General features: G+C 42.8%; 1 protein-coding gene across 6 annotated transcripts in view; it reads right to left on the reverse strand.

The window, feature by feature from the left end:
- Positions 1-12,092, reverse strand: part of BACH2 (BTB domain and CNC homolog 2) — a 188,173-nt gene that overhangs the window by 77,421 nt on the left and 98,660 nt on the right. For all 6 annotated transcript variants that reach the window (XM_048296920.1, XM_048296923.1, XM_048296917.1 and 3 more), the window contains one exon: positions 6,122-6,272. The gene's annotated coding sequence lies outside the window, so the exon portion shown is untranslated. The remainder of the gene's footprint in view (positions 1-6,121; positions 6,273-12,092) is intronic.

Below are 12,092 nucleotides of genomic sequence, written 5' to 3' on the forward strand. Positions count from 1 at the left end.
AGACCCATTTACAAGCATTAAAACCTAGGACTCACCCACCAGACAGAGCCGAAGCTGCAGGCAAGCCAGTCATCAGAGCTAAGAGAAATATTATGCTTGCTCTACAAATGCTGAAGCATTTGAATCTTATTTTTAGTTGTACACAAAGGGCAATAAATGGAAAATCTTATTGTAACCACTGCTTTTTCGTGGCCACCCACACTTCCAACACCTACAGCAAAAGTATATAAATGCAAAAGCCCCAAAACTCATGGCTCATCTTAACAAGGGATGTAAACTAGCTAGTTGCTGTTAACTTTTTTTCCAGTTTATATCTAGTGGGCCATTATATTCTGTTAAACTTTGAAGACAATTTTCACATGCTGTGCGTATCTACTGTCCAGGACTCTGTTGGATTTTCATACATTTTTCCCAGTACCAGCATGCCTGGTAAAGTCCTTCTCTAAGTTAGCTGACCACTGACTGATTTTCAAATTATGAAGTAGAGAAGGTGCTTCCCCCTAACTCTCAGTTTCTTCCCCTGCTGCCCAAACTACTGAGGTACAAGGAGTTAATGCTTCACTTACCTGTGAGAAATTATGCTGAATACTCTACCCAGAAACTGGCAATTAAAAAAAAAATCCCTTTACACTCATAACAGTAGAAGAACTTCAAACAAATTGCTGTCAAGGATGATTTCATTGTGTTTAAATCCACTTTATTTCAAGTCACTTTGCAAATTACTCTTTAATTTTATACCTAAAACTCTCAGGTCTACTATGATGCCAGTTTGCTCTCCTGTATGTCCTATGCCTGATTCTTTCAATTTACAGAAAGTAACACAAGCGTGAACCTAATTATCATTTGAAAACCCGCAGAAAACTAATTCAACTGACTGAGTAAAAAAGAAATAAAGGAAAAAAGGTCCGTCTCAAGACCAGACCCAACAGGAGGGTGATGCCAGGTCTGGAGATGATGAGAGTGAACAATCTCATGCCATTAATCATCTTGCTGTCACTGAATGTGCAGGTTATTATAGCAAGAAAACGATCCAATACAACGCTTTTACGTCTCAACTCTTTGTAAATCATAACAGGAAACATGTCCTACCAGCTAGCAATCAATATTTAACTAAATGATCGAAGACCAAGTGCTGGCTCCAGAAAAATGTACCTTTACCTGCCCTTGCTTATCAATTGCCCGCTAGACCCAAAAGCGCGTCACCTTCCTGCAGCTCCTGACAAGGCAAAGGCAGAGCCGGCTGCTCTCCACGCACGCTGCTGAAATCAGGTGTGTGCTTTCCTGCCAAGGATTTAGGTCGCAGGACCTGTGTGCTGAACGCCGCAGAAACACGGGTATCTAAGTATTATGAAAATAAATGGGTCATACACCGCTGAGCTAACAACCACACCACCCCCAAGCCGGGCACTGAATGACTGTGCAGAGCTCTGCCAGAGGGAGAGGAGAGGTTGAGCCAGCAGTGAAAACAAAACTGATGTGGTGAGATGGATTTTACTTTTCACTGGTTACAGAGAAAGTTAGTCTTGCTGTCACCATCTCTCAGGCTTTTCTGTGGAAAAAAAAAAATAAAGCAATGTGCAGGCTGGTAAGATGTCCTGTGGAGACAGGCTGGCATCTCACCCCACCGGGAAAGGGGAAGCGCCACTGGCCCCGGGCAGAGGGAGGGCTGTGACTCAGTCCCTGGGGCTGACACACACACACACACCCGCGCTGTCACCTGCCACGGCGAAAAATAAAAGTTCTCGCCACAACACGGCGGCCACATGGGAAACGCCGAGTAAACAGATCAATGACGCCGCGCGTCCACGCAGCCCGTGGCACCGCTGGGGTGACGAACAAACAAACCTTCGGCCAATGGCAACAGGCCGAGAGGTGTCACAGTAATTCGAGTTCATGTGGCACGCTACACTGCAACAAACACCGCTGTCCTTCGCTGCTGTTACCAGCTAAACATGAGCAGAGTGCTCTTCCTGGCCACACAGCCTGTGGTCATCGCGTGTGCCTGGGTGGGGATGCCTCCAACACCGGGGTCTTGGTCAGAAACCTCCAGGAAAGGACACTGGCTCACCACCCACACACATGTGCCCTGCCTGAAGCCACACCAGCGCTTTTCAGACCATACATTTGTCCAGATACATATTTTATTTTAGAAAACATACACATGCATATATATATAAGTTTTATAAATATTTAAGTTTCATTTATATATATATACACACATCTGCACATATAAATAAAATTATATTTAGTCATCAGATGTACTTGTATCAAAAGCTGTCCCCGGCCACTCAGCCTGGTTGAGGTACAGAGGCACTGATGATGCTGAGAAGCCCCTGATCACATTGAGGGACTGACACAGTGCTGCTGGCAGTGGTCAGTGGAAAGGATGCCATGGGAGGCTGTAAAGGTCCCCAAGGTGGAAGACACTCCACACCCTCTGGTGGCATGAGGTACAGAGTCCTGATACGCCAGTACCATAAAGTAGGTAACAAAGTGTCTTTGCCCCTGTTGAGAACAGCACTCCAACAGAAAAATGTACCAGAGAAATCATGAAATGCAGACATGGCCACATCTCTCATCCAGTAAGATAAACCTGCCAATGTCCTCATTGGTCCTGGCACTTGGGAAGAGGGTTTGGTACTGATAGTTAGGAGTGTTTGATAAGTCAATGTCCAAAGTGATACAATTTTGCCTTCAGAAATCTGATTTCCTTCTGAATTCTGTCAAGTTATCTGACCTTTAAGTGCAGATTTTAAAAAAGATACATTTTTCCCAGGCTGTGGTGGTAGGCAGGTGACAGACATTTAACCATCAATATCTGCATATTTAAAATTTTACATTATTTACATCTGCCTAGAGGTGGCCATAGGACAGATTTCAAGAAATCTTTCTAAAATTTTTTTTAATACTCCGAAGAACTCATACCTAGCAAATATGAAATTTTTGTACAGAAGTTTCTGACTTTTGAGTTGACTTATTTTTTCATCCTGTATAAAGCACTTATAGGCATTTGATAAGCAGTACAAATCTGGTCTTTTTATGAGATGCAGAAAGACATTAATTGGGATGTTATTTTTGCTGCTTTTAGAGGAAAACACACAGGGCTAAAACAAAGCAGGAAATGTGAGCAGAGTATGGACACTGCTAGGAATAGTCACCTGCCTCCTCTAGGATGCCAGCAGCCCTGCCCCAGGAGCTGCTCCAAGGCACAGCTCTGTACATTCTCTGTCATTCATGATTGTTTGGGATAACAAACGGAGAGAGCCTCTCAGCAGAGAGCATAGCTTCTCCCCAGCTGCTGTATTCCCACACTACAGTACACTCAGTCTAACCTAGCCAGGATTAATTCCCTGAGAACCTAGAGAAATGGGGTTTTTTTTTTACTATCCTGGCACATGCACCATAACAGTGTTTTGCAATATGCTTCATCAGAATGAGCAAGGGACTTTCTGCTCTGAACTCACATATCAGTATTTTTATGGAAATTTTATCAATCAGCATCCAAGTAGTATTATAAAAATGAAATAATAAATGCACGGGGGGGAAGGCATATTGCTTATCCCACTGTACCCTGGGAAAAGCAACAAGAACGCAGTTGTTGCAGCTGGGTCAACCCTGTGCAACTGCTTTTTCCAGCAGGGCTAATTAACAAGTGAAAGTCTGCTTCTTTCTATGGAAATTGCTATAACAAGGTAATTGTTACAAGCAGTCTGTCATCAAAAATAGCCAGACAGTGGGAAACACTGAGAAATCAAATAGGCAACGAGCAGCTTGCCCTCATGTCTACCTGTGCCGGCGTGGATCTGCACACACAGCGGGTGCAACCCCAGCCAACAGCCTGTGAGGTGGTGCATGGGTTTTCTAGGAGCTAGAGTACACACCATGTTTTAAAAATGATGCATAGCTCAAGCACATAACCACAGTTAAAAGAGAAAGAAGAAAGAAAAAAATGGAAAAGCACATATTTGATGATGGCTCCTATATCCTCACACTGGTTTTCAAGTTCATTTGGTCCTCAGACTTGATTTTGTTCCTTGAAAAGGAGACGTGATCATACGTAGCACAACAAGAAACAAGACAAAACTTCCTATTCACTTCTTGGAATGAGAGAGGCTTTTTCTCCCATTTCTGTCTGCTTTTTCAAGTCCCTCAACAAGGATGATATTTTTGAAGTTAGTTCCTCTGGAAGTGTTTTTAATAGTGAATTTGCAAGATGCCTAATGATGAGCTTTTTAAACATCATGAGAAAACCCTGCAAAAAATTGTGAATAAGCCTTCCAAACCTCATGGGAGTAGTGCTAAGTAGGACTAATGAAAAACAAGCTTTTTCTGCCTGCCTAGCTGTTACAACTCATATCAAGTCTTCTTCCCTTAAGACAAGCACTAAAAACAAATTTCAAGCCAGATCCAAAATTTTCCTGTAGTCAGACGATTCCTGCTAAAGGGGATTTGATTAATAACTGCACCAGATAATGCCAAACCCTAAAGGAAATGGCAACACTCTCCCTTTTTTTTTGGAAAATGAAATCAAACTCACACCCTGTAAGGCCTCTTTGACAGTGAATTCTGTTACTACCCAGACTGTCTCCACTGCATACGGCTTCACCATTGTTTTTTCTGATACTCATCACACCAGAAAAAAAAATTTCCTCTCTTTAAAAACTGAATTTCCATATGCATTAAAGAACACTGTCCTCCATTTGCAATAGACTTCTCTTGCTTTAAATAAATCTTCTAGTGTCACACAAGCAAATAAAGTACTTCAAAAAAAGGTATATTTCTAATGTAAAAGCTTTGGTTCCAAAACACTCATACTTTTTTAGAAGTAGTATTACAGATCAGTTTCTAAGATTAAAAATGGTGTTAGTAAGCATTCAAGAAAAACTGACCAGTAAGGAGTGCTGCTTCACTGACCTGTTCTGATTAAACTGCACCATATGCATTTGTCACTGCAGTGAACAAATACAGGCAGTAACATGCACAGTGCCACACTCTGAACCACAATTTTGTATTATCTCCTTTTGCCAAGCTGCTCTATACCACCATCTCAAAGATAAAAACCTCTAAACCACAAAAATATTTGGTTTTGTTTTAAAAATTAATGAAATTAGGTTGTGCTCTAGCCTTTCCCCAAACGCGTCATCTCTGGGGTGTCCCGTCCTCTGTAGAGCACGGGCCATCACATCCATGCCATCCTTACAATGGTCCAGAAGCTTCTCCTATCTCAGAACACAGAATTAGGGTTAGAACTGCTGACAAACTGCAAAGGGTTAAACAAGCTTCTCCCCGCTGATTCTATGTCAGGCTGTGCTACGGAATGTTTCACAGGAAGACTCAGCCATCACGAGATTAGGGATGAAATACATGCACAGCACCATAAGCTGCTCCCCCTCTTGGGAGAAAAATCAAAGCACTACAAGCGCTGGGAACTACTACCCAGGTTGAGGAGACAGGAAGGGGTCCCCTCAATCTGCCCCTAGTAGATGAGTGCACAGCTTTCTTTACCCTCCCACAGTCAGGCGGAGCACTTAATTCCACCTGGAAGGAGCTGGAGGTAGCCGTGAAGATCCTGCTGATGCTTACAGAGCCTTTTGGGGCAGCAGGCTGAAGGACAAAGCAGCACCAGGGCTCCTGCAAGGGAAATAGTCCAGGAACCCGAAAGGAGAAGGATGTGGATTTCATCATGTGAGAAATAGAAGGGTGCCTGCAGTCTTGTTGGGCAGGTGATGGCCTCCAAGCTCACACGGAGCACGTGCAGCTTTGGCAGAGCACACCAAGGTAAGCGTACACGCACGTAGCCAGGTGCCGAGGAAAACAAAGCGCAGTTGGAGCAGTGGGGCGAACAGAGCTATTTTAAGTACTTCTCGCTATGGTTTACTGTAGTAGCAGAACACTTAGGAAAGCCGTCAAAATGACAATCACTATTTAGGTTAAAAAAGCAAGTAACTACTTCAATAACAATTTATTCACCACCTAATGTTTGCAGTTGAATTACAGCTTTTACAGTGTTTTTCTAAAGTGTGATATTTACTGCCTCCACCTTGCCTCCCCAAGATCTTTTTTCTTCTTTTTTTCCTTTCGTTTTTTCTTTAAATAGAAAGGAATTGGAATAATAACTTACATGTAACTTTTCTAGGTTCTGTGCTGGCTAAAATGTTCTCACGATGCAGGGAACAGGATCAATGGAGAAATTAAGAGGCTGCAGCAATCCATTAAGAAGTGACCCTCCAAAATTCTGTAGGGCAGTGCTCAGGCAACTCAGTTGTAGCAACCTAAAACAAAATAAAGGCAAGAGTTAAAAAAAAAATGAAGCACTGAATCTTCACAAACAGCTCTTTGTTTATTCCTTTGAATTCTAAAAAAAAATTGGGGTGTCTTTTTTATTAAATATAGATGGTCTTTATGCCAAACATGACAATTACTTTATGCCCATTTCACACTTCCTCCAAGCTTTAAGCTGTAGATACCTTCCAACAAAGACCATGCTTTCCTTGCATTTGTATAGTATGAGGCCTCTGAGAAGAACTGTTGAGCAGATAAACTAACACTTCTGTGATTATTTTACCAGATCATACCACAGATAGGTGCATCCTTATGCATACATACTAAGGAATTCTTTACTGTGATGGTGGTGAGGCACTGGAGCAGGTTGCACAGAGAAACTGTGGATGCTCCATCCCTGGAAGTGTTCTAGGTCAAGGTTGGATGGCCCTTTGAGCAACCTGGTCTAGTGACAGCTGTCCCTGCCCACAGCAGATGGGTTGGAACCAGATTAGCTTTAAAGCTCAACCTAAACCACCCTGTGATTCTATGAAACTGCACACCACACCAGAAAGGAGTTCCAACAAAACCAGCAAATTTATCTAGTGAGATTTAAATAATAATTAATACTGGATTTTGTCAAAGCTTTGCACTGATTTTATCAAGGAATTAAAGTTAGGAACACAAAATTTGTTCCTTTGTTTCTCCTTTTCTCTGGGGAGCTTCAGAGAAGAACCACCGTCAGCGTAGTTTGGTATCCCTGGTTGACGTGGTGTGTGCCATAATCCTGCAGCCACCCTAAAGCAAAGCTACCTGTCACGCCAGTCCATGTCAAAAGAAAACTGGAGAGACAACAAAATGTTCAGCTGCCCACAGGAAATTCTTTGCGCTGTCACGTCTGTGCAAGGGGCTCAGTCCCTGGAGGGGAGGCACTCCAGGATGGGGACAGCTGGTGAGAGCAGGGCTGGGGCCAGGGGGCTGGAGGAGGTGAGATGAAACCCCCAGCACCCAAATCCCAGCATCGCCACACAGCCCAGATCCCACAGTGCACACAGGCCCAATCCCAGACTCCGGAAAAGGCTTCCCCCATCTACCAAGGAAGTGGTTACACTCTGAAGTGGATGAGGAGAAAATACTTGTGGAAAGAGAAGTAATTAGCTTCAAGCTACAGAGGTTCTCAAGTCGAGGTTTTCAGGTTGCCAGCACCCAACACTTTACTGTGTTCCTGGAAAAAAACGTTGGAATGCTTAACTACTATTTACTTGAGTAAAGTTGGCAACTGGGAGTGGAAAGGAAGATGGTTTTCTTTTGAACAGAAGGGGACAGCAACAGTACAAGCAGTGGCATGTATCTATCTTCATAGGATCACTGCAAAGGCTGTGTCTGCAGAATTACCACACACTAAAGCTAGATAAAGGGGGAGGTGAGAAAGAGGAAAATAAACCCTTGAAGTTTAGATTTTTTAAAAACGCCTCTTATTTTTTACAAACTTGCAAAATTAACTCTTCAGTAAAAAGATCTGGTTTCCCAAGAGATGTCTGCTATGTCTATTTGTGACCAATGACTGTTTATGACTCTGTAAAAAATGAAAAGAATAATAAAATGCAGTGAAAAGAAGAGAGATTTGGTGGTTATTTTTCTAAGTATGCTGTGCTGGTAAAAAAAGTTCAATATTTTCTGAGCACTGATCCTACTGCATTTTACTCCAAGTTTTGCAGAGAACTGGTTCACTTAAGAAAAGTAGGTTATTCCCTCTGGATGGCACCCTCCTAGATGGTTTACCAACAGAAGCTCAAACTCTTGCTACCTTTAAGGATTACCTAATTTGGTACTTGAAAAGAATCATGAGGCTATGCTAGGAACACAATGCTTGTGTCTCTTCAGTTTATACAGTTTTCTCCAATTGGGCATAACATTAATTGACAGACTGTAAGAGTACCAAATATTTAGGGTCCCAAATACACATTATCTAAATTGCCCATAAACCTGAAAATATACACTCTAAATCTGTTCAGTCATAAATCACTGGGAGAACAAAAATAACTGTTGCTTACTCAATGGCCAAAGGACTAAAACCAGGCAAGGCTCTGTGTTTTCAAGGATAAGTCAGTTTCCTGAGCAAAAATTGCACTTGCCACAATGTATCAGAAGAAAAAGAGAAGAAACAGAAGTTGCGAATAGAGAAATAAGAAAAAAAAAAAGGGGCGGGGGAGGGAAAAGAAGATTTTCAGCACCACTGAAGCTTTTCTGAGAAGGTCTGATTGATGTTCACTGCTGTAGAAAGCATGAGGCTGCATCCCAAACATTTCATTCCCTTCTGCAAATGTCTCACTCCATACCTCTCCCCATGTCCCCCAGATATTCTTGCCCTATGCGGGATGATCCAGCCAGCATCAGGTTTTACACATGATCTGAAAGACTAAAGCAGGAATCTCTCTGCCCAGGGGTCAGCTTAGGGTAGAATGAAACCTAACCCCTGTCCACGCTCAGCCCAAGGGCTTCTTCATGCTTTCCATTTGACAAATGACTTTCCCTAAAACAGGCAAATTATTAAAGGCAAAACTGTTACTACAGCTGCAAACTTACAGGAATACATAAAAATTGAGTTCATATGAAGAGCCAGCAGTGCACCTACTGAAGAGAAATTTCAGCAGTTTAACATGCTGATCAGCCAGGTTTACAGCATCGGGAAGAGCTGGATCTTAGGCAGGGGAAATGCACTCTCTGCTCCAAGGCTTGCTCACATCAAGGTCTCAGCTCTCAGCACAGACCTGCACACGCAGGACATCAGTTACAGGGTCATGGGAGGCCATAAAATCACTGTCCTACACCAGCTTGAAGACCCAGCTCCTGGAGTCTTGGAGGTTGCAAGAAAACCTTATATTTATTCTAAAAAAAGCATCCCCCTTAACAGATTGCAAAGAAATCTAGAAAAATAACAATACTTCAAACTGCACTTTGCAAATCTGTTTGATTTTTTTAAAACTTATATTGTTTCACAACCTCTTGTACATTTTTGAACCAGGTCAACTTTTTTCTCCCCCTTTCTGATGGCTTCCAGTACCGCCTGGCAGCTGAAATTAGCACTGAGGAACGCAAGTGTAAAGGAAGACACACCAGACACCCTAACTGGCAGAAGAATGCATGAAGTTGAAAAACCATTTGCTTCAATAAAACACCTTCCAGTTTGGATTTCTGTTGTACAGAGAGAGCATTCAAAGGAGAGGTTTTGTTTTTAATAGAACTTTAATGCTTAAGAGGAGGAAAATTGGCAAGTTCTTCTGTTTGCAACGAACAAAACAAGAAAGGTGAATTGAGAAGGGCATGATGAATGTACCTGGGTATTACTCCAGTTATCATGAAAGATGTTTCAGACTGAAAATCGTGTAGTTGTGCTCAAGAAAACTGGAGATGCTGGGTGGGCCCTGAGGGAGGTGAACAACAAATACACAAGTGCGACAAATACATAGTGGGTGGTTTACCCTGATGTTCAGCATGGGTGGGTAAAATGAAGGCTAAGTAAAAGGAGCCACACAAGGTGACAAGCTGGTGAACTTCTCTCAGATGTGGACAGGAGAAAAAATATTTAAGGAACTCTGTGCACCTGCGAGCCAGGAGAGGTGAGCACAGGTGTGCAAACAGAGATGGTGTTTTCTGAAGCAGTGCCTCACTTGGTGGAGTGCAATGATGCTACTTACACAAATACGTGCAGAAATTGATCCCAGTGAAGTCAAGGATCCCTCTTTGTCACATGCAATACCATCAGAGATTAGCAAATGTGTTTTGTTTACGTTTTGTGTGTAATTTCTTTCTGGTTGAAATAGCTTCATAGGAACATTTGTAGCTTGAAGGGTCGCCTGAGGCTGGGAAGGCATTTGCAGTGTTCCTGACATGTAGTGCATGATCTATCCCTGAAATCTGTAAATTAAACCCAAGATGATATGGATACCTATGTCACAAAAGACACATGGTCTGCTTCACCCTCAGTGCATTTAATTTCCTCATAATAACCTGCGTAGTTCTTCCGAAGGGAAAGAACATGCTCATCCATCACTCCTGCTTCTTCCCACACTCACTGTTTAACCAGGGGCAGCCAAAACAGGAGTCAGAAGGACACAGCAGCTTCTTCCCCAGTGCCCAGAGGTGGGATGCAGAAAACCAACACAACCAAGGAGGTGTGGACCAGAAACAGGGAGGTACTCACCCATCCCAGGGCTGCGATAACCAGCTCTGCAGTGCATCCCTATCTGGGTGAGCTGTGTCAACAGTCAGAGGAGATGAGATTGAGCTGTTCCCACAGATGTGGGAAAATGGCAAAACTATGTGAGGAACCACTCTGGCTAGAAACTATGACTGAAGTCACCAGGAGAACCATAAAGACAACCATGGCTGGCTGGCTGGCTGCAGGGGAAGGCAGCTGCTGCTGCCCTGTGCTGGCCAGGGGAGTGCTCTGGAGTCTGCAAACTGGATTTTTACCAGCTACACTTAACAAAACCAATCAGGCTTAAACAGAAAACCTTCAGAGTAGCTGGGGAATGTGCACAGGGAGAATTTTCCACCCCTCTTTGTCCTCTGGTTGCAGTTAGGTCTGTGACACACCAACCAGGCAGGACTAGGAGAGGCATAAGGCTGTAGTTCAAGAGTATTGCCACAGGAACTTATGAATCTTTTTATGTAAATCCTGAATGATTTTCTCATTGGAATATACTTGACTTAAAGCCACCACCGAAAATATTTTATCTTGGGGTTATGACTCATGAAAGAATGGCTAGGTGTGAAAGGAAAGTTAACACATTCTGTGAGAAAAAAACCCTCCCCAGTAACCTTATGACACGAATTGAATATTTATGTCCTATGCAGTAAAGCCAACAGCAAAAGCCGCAGACTAATATTTTGTGTCAGATCTGATGAAAATTCAGATACCTACCTTATTTCCCCTTAAGGGCTGGAAATTATGGTTAACACACATGCAAACAGGAGAAAATGAGATGGTGCAGTGATGAGGATGAAACTGCTGTCCCTTAGTCTGGCATGTTGGAAGATGATACCTGACTAGCCAGCGCTGGTTCTCTTGGACAAGGATGCTTCCCAGGTCATCATGAAATGACACCGCTCACTGGGTTAATGCTCCAGGACTCCTGACACAACACACATGACCCACAAAAACACACACTTGCCATGCAAAAAAGATGTTCCCGTGTTGAATGATTATCACAGTTAGACTTTTACTGCTAAATTCTTTTAAAAACTGCAAATTGAGAAACCAGTTAACATCCAGAATGAAAGAACAGGCCACAGTCAACCACAAAAACTGCCCATAAGGTTCAGCATGTGGGAAAGAGATAAGTAAATGCTGCAAAAGATGAACAATATTTAAGTATTAACACAAATGTTTGTTTTGGGAAGGTTTATCTGGCATCTCTACCGGTTTTCCTCCAAGCTCTAATACAAAAATAACTACGTCTAACTGCAACTGGGAAGAGATGGCAGCAGCTCAACATTGCTCCCTTTTTTTTCCTCTGTACTCAGAAAAAAACCCCAACTGTCTTACAATGTTACACAAACTAATTTTAAGGTGATTTAGGATGAAGTCAGTTGCACATTTGGAAGTTCAGAAAGTTCAGTCAGTGGTCTTGTTTTCATCAGCCCGTGGAATGAGGACATACGTGTGCAACATAAGGGCAGGAGAAACAGTCTTGCTCCAGCTGTACAGCTGGTCCCCCACGTTACAGCATGAAGTGAGGAAAATATCCTTTAGGTCGTATAAATTCTGGATGCAACAGTTGCTCACCAAACTATGAAGAGGTAGATGTGTACATCCATGTTGATGG

Source organism: Corvus hawaiiensis, chromosome 3 (genome assembly GCF_020740725.1).
Source record: "Corvus hawaiiensis isolate bCorHaw1 chromosome 3, bCorHaw1.pri.cur, whole genome shotgun sequence".
Taxonomy (NCBI): Eukaryota; Metazoa; Chordata; class Aves; order Passeriformes; family Corvidae; genus Corvus; species Corvus hawaiiensis.